Source organism: Indicator indicator, chromosome 18, assembly GCF_027791375.1.
Source record: "Indicator indicator isolate 239-I01 chromosome 18, UM_Iind_1.1, whole genome shotgun sequence".
Lineage (NCBI taxonomy): Eukaryota > Metazoa > Chordata > Aves > Piciformes > Indicatoridae > Indicator > Indicator indicator.
The window spans coordinates 2,683,049-2,691,843 of record NC_072027.1 but is presented as its reverse complement, the minus strand read 5'-3'; positions in this window follow the sequence as shown (position 1 = coordinate 2,691,843).

Below are 8,795 nucleotides of genomic sequence, written 5' to 3'. Positions count from 1 at the left end.
TGTAAAGAGTTTCTTTGCTTTCCTTCACTGGAAAAAAAAGTGACTGGACAGAAAAATCTAATGCCTGGGAATTTCTTTTTCCTGGTTTGTTTTATCTGTGACAGCAAACCTTTACTGAGGAGAGTTCTTAAGAGCTCCTCTGGAATTCAGGTTTATTTGGAGAGCACCAACTCGATACTTGCTGCTAAAGACTGCAGTTGTACTAACCTTGTAAAGGAAAGGGGAGGAGACAGGAGGAGTGATGTTAATTTATTCACTGAAGAGTTCAAACTCTCTAGTTTTTCTTACAAGGATCCTTTTCTCCTGCACAGGAACCCTGCACAGAAATAAAATCTGCTCAGCAAATGTTAGCCTGTGACATCCTGACCTGAGGCAGGAGCAAAGAACTTTGACAATGAGGTGCTGTGTCTTGGGAAGGTGGAGTGTTGTGCTCACGCTTTTTATTGGATGAGTTTATTTTCTAGGCACTTAGTGACAGCAAAATTCAGCATTTCAATAACACAACTGCCTGGAAAAAGGCTGGAGGTGGAAGTATTTTGGAAGGAGTGAAATATGTTTCACATGAGTGAAATTACTGCAGCACTGCAGCCCAATGTGCCAGGGCAGCAGTGGGGGTGGTGCCTGATTCAAGATCTTTTTAGGCAGGTTCTGCTTTGAGCTCTCCCTTCTCAGAGTCTCATTTCTGTTTCTTCACCTCATCGATTTATCTTCCATTCCCACCATTTAGATTTGTTACTCCAGACTTTCCCTATTCAGGGGCAGTGGGAGGTAATAGTTTGGTCCCAGCTCCTTGCAATTCATTTCTAAAGCTTTTTCTTTCCTTGAGGTCCTGTACCAAAAGCCTGCCCCAGGAGCCACCCTTCCCTGCCATGTTATTTCCCAGTATCCTTTAGACAACAAATATTTCTTATCTTCTCACACTCCTCTGATGCTAAGCCCTGGGGGGAGGTTGGGCTCTGCTCCAGAGCTGACAGCTTTCTGACAAGCACAAGCAACACAGTAACAAACAATAAGGCTTTGGAAAGCTGCCTTTTCATTAAGCAAAAGGGAGGTGAAGAGAGAGAGAGAGTAACGCATGTGGAACCTCTCCCGCTCAAATCCTTCGGCACACGTTGTGGATCTGCTACAAAGGATATTTTGACATCAGCTCCTGGAAGCTGCACTGCTTGTGAGTGCCGATGTGGTTTGCACACACCTACAGCCTGGGAAATCCTTTAAGCCTTAGGTAAACACAAGCTAACAAAACCACTTTGCCTGGGACTTTTACAAAGTGTTAGGTAGACTTCTTTGGGATTGGGAGACTTGATTGTTTAAAAAAACCCAACCAAACAAAAACCCAAAACCAAACAAAACCTCCCAGTTTCTGCTTCTCATTCTTGGTCCTCTCAGATTTCCAAGCTGAGTTAGTAGTTATCCTCCTGTGCAGACACAGGGGAGCAGATTCAGCATGTCATAGCAGCCTGGAAGCAGAAATCGTGACATAAGAAAGCTTTGCCCATATCCAGACAGGATGATGGCTCTTGCCAGTTGGAGCTATTGACTAGGTAACCCCCCAGGAGCTCTCCTCTCTAACCTCTAACATAGAGAATGCTCTGAGCCTTCTTACTTCTCCTAATATCTGTGCTCCTCATCCCCTGTGAAGCTGCCAGGAAATGTTGTGACTAAGAGGAAATGAAATTGGATTTTCTTTTTTTTCTGTAAACTGGAATGTGTAATTATGGTGGATGATAATCCTGCATTTCTTGGAGAAGGTAAAGACTCTTAGCTGGGATTTCCTTAGCATGACCCAGTTCAGAAAGCAAATGACACTTCACAGGCATCACTGAAGCAGTGAATTTCTGGCCCTTGTTGCCAAGGGTGCTGGTGCTTGTTTGGGAGCTCAGGCTCTTCCCTTTGGTTCCCAGTATTGAGATTTGTGTTCCAACTCCAGTGGCATATGTGAGACAGACTGTGAAGCTGTTCCTTCTGTCTTCTTTCAGTGCTGCTTCCTGTAAATGAACTCAGAAGATAAGTGATATAAAAGAAATTCTTCCTTATTTGAAGATATCTCAGGAATTTGTTTTCAGCTGTTTCATTATTTGTATTCTTTTTTTCCCCCCTTCTTTGGTTTCAGTTCAAATTGCATTTATTTAGGTTGCTTAGAAGTAATTTCAATTTTTCGTGCCAGGTGGCTTTAGAAATGTACATATTCCTGTTAAAGGTTGGCCATTTCATACCTTTAATTCAACACCTATCTGTGTTTTAATTAGTTAATTGAGTTAATTTAGTAATTAATTTAGTTAATTGATTTAGTAAGTACTCAGGCTGTATTACAGCAGCATATCTGAGGCCATGCTCTGAACCTGAATTCACTGTACTGCATCCAGTTGCTCTTAGGCTATGGCAGTGCCATGTGTAGCTGTACAAACACCAGCTGGAACACTGCAATACTTCTTTCAAAAACACAGACAAAACCTTAGTAAAGCCAGAGAGGACTTGTGGTCATCCCATCTGCTTGCTGCAGGACCTGGTGGGGGCTGCCTTGATGTAAAGTTGATGTCCTGCAGCCCAGTCTTTTATTGGGGGTGGAGGAGAGTCTGGTGCATGCAGCTGTACAAATAAAGGATTTAGCTGTTTTGGTTTCCAGTTTGCCAGCCAGATTTGGTCAATTGAATTGAAAGCTGCCTGCCTCTGCTGTCAAAATGCACAGCATATTTAAAAAAAAAAAATCTGATCCAACTTGAAATTAAATGTTCTGACTGAGGGAGAACATTTAAGAGTAAAACCAGTTTAAGGTGTAACTAAATACTTACTCCTCTTTGGTTCGCTGGCAACTTTATCCTACTCCAACCCCCCCCCAAAAAAAAAAAAACCCAAAACATTCTCCTCTAAATTTTTTCTGGGTTATAGTGACTTAGTCTTTCTTTTTTTTTTTTTTTTTATTCTTCTCTAAGTTGCAGAAGCAGGAGGAAACATTTAAGAACTATGTGCTCAGTTTCAGCACACAAGTCAAAGAAGCATAGCTGAAATACTACTTTTACAGTCAAAAAACACTGCCTGGGAAGAAAAAAAAAAGTGTTTCAGGAAAAAAAAAACCTCCTCTTGTCTCCCACTTGCCTGGATATAATGATGGGGTAAGTTGAGGACAATGTTTTACTTAAACTGAATTTCTTACTTTCAGTCAACCTACAGCTTACCTCAGCTGATGAGTTCACACCAAAGTAATCATAGCCCACCGACACTACCACAGGCAATTTGGGTTGCCAAAGGCAACTTTGCAGGGCAGCAGTGTAAACATCCCCACTGGGATGTTATCCTTTCCTGCATCTCACAGGATACCCTAAGCATGAGGTTCTAAATCCATTTAGTAATTGGAACTATTAGGAGCAGATAGTCTATTTGAGTTAGTGGACCCCAAAGGGGATATTTTAATTTTACTGTAACACAAACATCCTATAGGGAAAAATATCTTTTAATAAGTAAAGGAAAATAAGAAGGAATTTTTACTGGCAATAAAAGTGACCAACCTATGAGTCGCACATAACTGTGCATTTTGCAGAAGGGGGTGGATTTACAGCTGGATGTGAGCCTGGCTGAGGGCACGGTTGGTGAGGGGCATCCACTCTTAGGTGACACTTGGGGGGCTGCCACAGTGCTGCACAACTTTTTGTCCATTTCATTTAACATCCTGCACACTCTTCCTGGGTTGTAGAGCAACTCTGTTCACTTACCAACATGTAAGTTCTACTCAGCAGTCTCTGTCACTCTGTTCCATAGCAATCCTGTGTCTGTGGTAAACAAATCAATGCCCTTAGGTGCTTCCTAATCCCTACTACAGAGGAACTGCACAAGAACTGGGCTGATTTTGCATATGGCTGGTGATAGAAAAGTTATCTTGAAATCTTCTCTGTGCAATATCTTGATTTCTTCCAATGCAAACGTGCCCAAACCTGGTTTTGACAACTGGTAGATTATGGTAAATCTAACTCCAAGACTCTAGAAATGGAGATATAGAAGGGTCTTTAACTGGCAGGGAAAGAATGCATCTATTTAAGCATAGTTTATGCTGCTTTTCCTTGAATAAGCTGCCAAAGGAACAGCATCATAAGCTGTTAGAAGAACAACTTGAAGCTGTAGCTGTGATTTGTGTCAAGCATTCAAAAGGGAAAATAAAGAAACTGGAGGAAAGAGCCAGAAACCAGTGCAATTGCTGTGATTCCAGGACAGGAAATAACCCACTCATGAGATGGGTTTTCTTAAATCATTTATCAGTTGCTAAATAATAGTATCACATATCTATTGTAACTGTTCATATAGTTGTTAAAGCTGGGGAATTTCTGGTAATCTGTGGGTGTTTAGTGGTCCTGGGGCATGAGGAACTTTACTTTTAGTCTCTTGTTAAATAAACAGCAACACTGCAGCTGCAATGTTAAATACACCACTCCTAAAAACTACTGCTTTCTCTTGAACCTGGCTCCCCCCATTTATTTGTTTTAATCACAAACGGGAGTAAAATGGGAAGAGGGGTAGTGTTAAAGTTCTTTTGATGCCTGTCTTGATTGTAGAAGGAAGTGATAGGGGCAGCAGATCCGAATGTGTGAGGCAAAGCCAGATGCATCTTGTTATGTGGGCTGCTTCTAGAAATCTGGATTTGTTTTCTTCTAGTCCAGAACTTCGGATAACCAGAGCTGTATGGAGGCAACTTGTACTCCCAGCAGCACCTTGCTCTTTCCAATTGCTGCTGCAGCAGCTTCTTGCTGGGCAGTGGGTGAGATGGTGGGAAAATTGGAGTGGCATTTAGCATCCCCTTGCCTTGCCTTGCTTTGCAGAGAGCACAGGTATGTGTTCTGCAAAACAGCAGGTTTTGATTTGCAAAGTCAGAAGCTTCTTGCCAGAGAACTGTCTAAAGGGCAAATCCAAGGGCAGCCAGCAGTGAAGCTATTTTCTAGCTTCAAAGGTGCTCTTTTCAAAGGCCAGTTTGAATCCTTGAAGTATTAAAGCTGTGAAAACAAATCACGAGAAGAACGGAATGAAATTGTTCTTACCAAAATTGCAGGCTAGGTTCATATAATTAGAAATAAAATTAGCCAGAGCAGTGCAGAAGGTGCAGTTCACCCTGCTCTGGGGTGTTGAGTGAGCCAGTGCAGCTTGGGCAGTGCCTAACCATTGCACTCGGAAGGTGGCTGCTACCAGGGGAGCTCTGCAGGAACTGGGGAAGGAGTGTGAGGCTTTCCTGTAGTGGGGAAGAAAGAGGTGATGCTGTGGTTCTACCTGTGGTGTGATGTAGCTGAATGAGCCATATGAAGTAGCTGTGAAACCTTTCTGATTCTACAACAAGCCACTTGCTTAAATGTTTTGAGTGAAGCTGTGATTTGATGTATACTGGAAAGAACTGATCTCTTTTAGTGTCTGTGAGTTGGGTTTTTATTTGTTTGGGGTTTTTTTTGGTTGTTGTGATGGTGGTTTCATGTTTTCTTTTTTTTTTCCTCTGGAATTTAAGCTTTTTGACCTCTTACATGGGCATGCTTCCCCCAGCTACTGCAAGGAGCTTTTTTCCCTCCAACCTCACATAAACTGTGAGAATCCTGTACTTACAAGAAATACTGAGTGGATGGTCCTGATCCTGAGAAATGGGGCAGGGGAGGGCAAGCATGCAGATATCCTTATTGCTCTGTCAGCATTGCTCACCCTTGACCTGAAGGACCATGCAGCAGGCTGAGAAAATTAATCCAGCACCCAAAGCCAGCTTGCCTGAAAAATCCACAGACTTTACCAAACATTTCTTTGTCTCCCAGAGACTTCCCCTTAACTTATTTGCAGCCCCTGTTATGAGGAATTCGCATAAAAAACTCAGAAACCTACTTAATGCTGCTGTAAAAAACAATGCTTTGGATGAATTGTTCCTAAATGTGCCTTTGTGGTGTGTGTTTTTTTTTTTTTTTTTTTTAAAGCATTTCAGTTCTAGGTAACTAGCCTGGTTGGTTTTACATTACACATGCTCATCACCACAATTCTGCTGAAAAGCTGTCATTGAATTAAATCATGGTTTCTTAATTTGCAGTCATAGGTATGATGTTGATTCACATTTACTTGTAACTCCTCCTAACACACATGATTTTTTTAGCATTTCAAAGCCTGCTGGCTGACAGTGATGAATGATGATTAACTCTCCCCTGTTCTCAAATGAAAACCTGTTAATTACTATTATGTACCTTCCAAGTGAAAATACCAACTCCATAGTCCTAGACAGATCCTAGGTGAACGACCAGCTGACACCTCCACTGAGAAAGCCATCAATATAACAGACTTGTTTTCCTCTTCTTTGAACTTCCCAGCAGAGGAAAGGTGTTGCTCTCTTCACTTTAGAGGCACTTGCCAATTATCGTCAAAGCTCTAAGTAGAGCTGAGATGGATACAGAGGGCAGCTGGACTGATGCCCTAGGAGCTGTGTCCTCTCCTGCAGCAAGCAGGTACTCTGCCATGCATAGCTCGACCTCCTCCAAATGCCAGCAAGGTCAGCCACTTCTGTTTGTTCTGTTCTGTTGGTGAAATACCAGCAGTCACCGTTCTCAGACTGGGAAGAAATCAGAATCAAGCTGGCAGCTCAAGTACTCTTGAGAGCCTTGGTACGAAGCCACTTTGTCCCATTTTGTTAAAATTAAAGTGCTGGTGATGGAAGCACTCAGCTGTTCTCAAGAGTTTCAAATATTTTTATGGGGAGTAATAACTGAAAACTCACCCAAGTGCAGGATTCTAGTTGGGGAGGATGATGATTTCTAATCTACAATGGCTGCTTTTGGTCTCCCAACTTTCACACTGAGAAGCAAGAAAAAAAACTCTTCAAGGGAGTTCATCCTAGTTCCTTTCCTCCAGTTTGTTCATTCTTATATATCATATATAGAGATAAAAAACTAAAATAATGAGTTGTCATTGTTACTGTAAAAGCTTGTGCTGTGTGTTCTAGTATGAATCTAGCACCAGGCTATTAGCCTTCAGAAAACCTGGTAGCCACTAAACCAGCAGTCCAGAAAGGGTAACTTCAAAGGAGTTTTAGAACCCAGCTATGATCATAGCAGTGCTGGGGTTGGAAGGGACTTCCATTTGCTCACCCATCATCCTTGCACCATACACACATCATTCCTAATTCTTTCCTTTAACTGCATTAAAGAAGTTCTTTCTTTGTGCAGTTCACATCCACTGCTGCTTTGGTCCTGCCCCTCTTTACTGATAAAAGTATTTTGGTCCTTTTACTCTCTGAGACAACTGAATTTACTGGAAATCCTCAGCAGGAAATTTGGTTCCCTTTGGTGCCTAGGATGGAACAGAACAAGGCAGAATCCTAGAATGCTTTAGCTTGGAAGGCATTTTGAAAGGTCATCTAGTCCAATTGCAGTTCATCTAGTCTGAAAGGTACTTAGATATGTATCTGAATCTCTTCAATATGCAAATGAATCATGAAATATCTGTCCTTAAAATGCTGCTGGCTGCTTTTCAGGGCAGGGCATAAATATTGCAAGAATTACCACTCGCAGCAGGCTCAGAGAGAGCCTCTGCATAAATTCCTCTTTTCCCAACTACATCCTGAATGATTTTCATTGCTCCTTGCCTTTGCCTAATGGTGCCCCAGGCAACTTCCTTGTTACCTGACACTAAAGCAGTGATACAGTAGTTTCCATACTGCACCCTACTATTTCCTACTTCTGGTTTTGATCACTTCTGCAAATACAGGAAAAAAGGACAGACATGGCTAGCCAAAAATTCCTGATCCTTAAGAGTGTCACTTCAGATTTGTGTTCAGAATTTGGTAGGAAGTTGCATCAGTTGACCTCCTCGTTACAGCACAAAAATGGCAACCTTCAGTTTACAAATTCTGGCTCAAAACTGCTGTTTTGTTGAGTTTTAATGGTCTCCTGAGAAGAGCACTTTTCTAGAGGGCAGCTGAATATCCTTACTGTGTTGAATATGGTATGGTAGATTCAGTATTTGGGCTTTTAGACTTTAACAAGTTTTAAGGCAAGATGGGATCAATTTGATCATTTCATCTGAGTGCTGTAAAATCTCTCTCTTTCAAGACAAAATCCTTACCAGTAAATACAAGTCATACTTCCAAAAAGTCATGGAAAAGCCAGATGGCATCAGGCAGATGAGTCTGGGAATTGTTGACTGCCAAGTGATTGAAGTGACATGTTAACCACTAATTTGTGCAGTTCATACTTCATGTTGAGCCTCATTTTTTGTCCAGTTTTCTCCCTGGGAATGTCACATGGAAATATGAAGTGTCTTGCATGAGTGAAATTTTGGGCTCTGACTCGTGGTCTCTGGCAATTAGTATTGCAGTGATGTTAACAAGTGCTTTTCCCCTACCGTCTCTATCTCCCCTACTCCTTAGTTAAAATGTGTATTGCATGGGGACTGAAAAGAATCTTTCTGCATATAATTTAATATAAATATCAATGCTGCTTAACAAGCAGAGCTGGGAAGAGGAACCTTCCCCTGTGCTTGGGCTGAAGTAGGGGAAACAAGATCAGAGATTGCTTCAGAGCAGGAGCACAGTAACCAAAACAGACAAGACAAACTGGAATGGCATGTCAACATGACTTGCCTGTTGTCACATCACAGCTCAGTGACGGAGCTGGGACTGCAGCTGTGACAAACCATGGGTCTGTTTGGTCTTATTCTGGGGAATAAGGGAAGGAAAACAAAACCATTTTTTATGGAGCATGGTGTGCATAGCTGTTTCATACAGTCAGTGAAAAACACAATTTATTCCTTCTAATAAACTCAAGTAGTATTTCTAACACTGTTTTAATGTTATG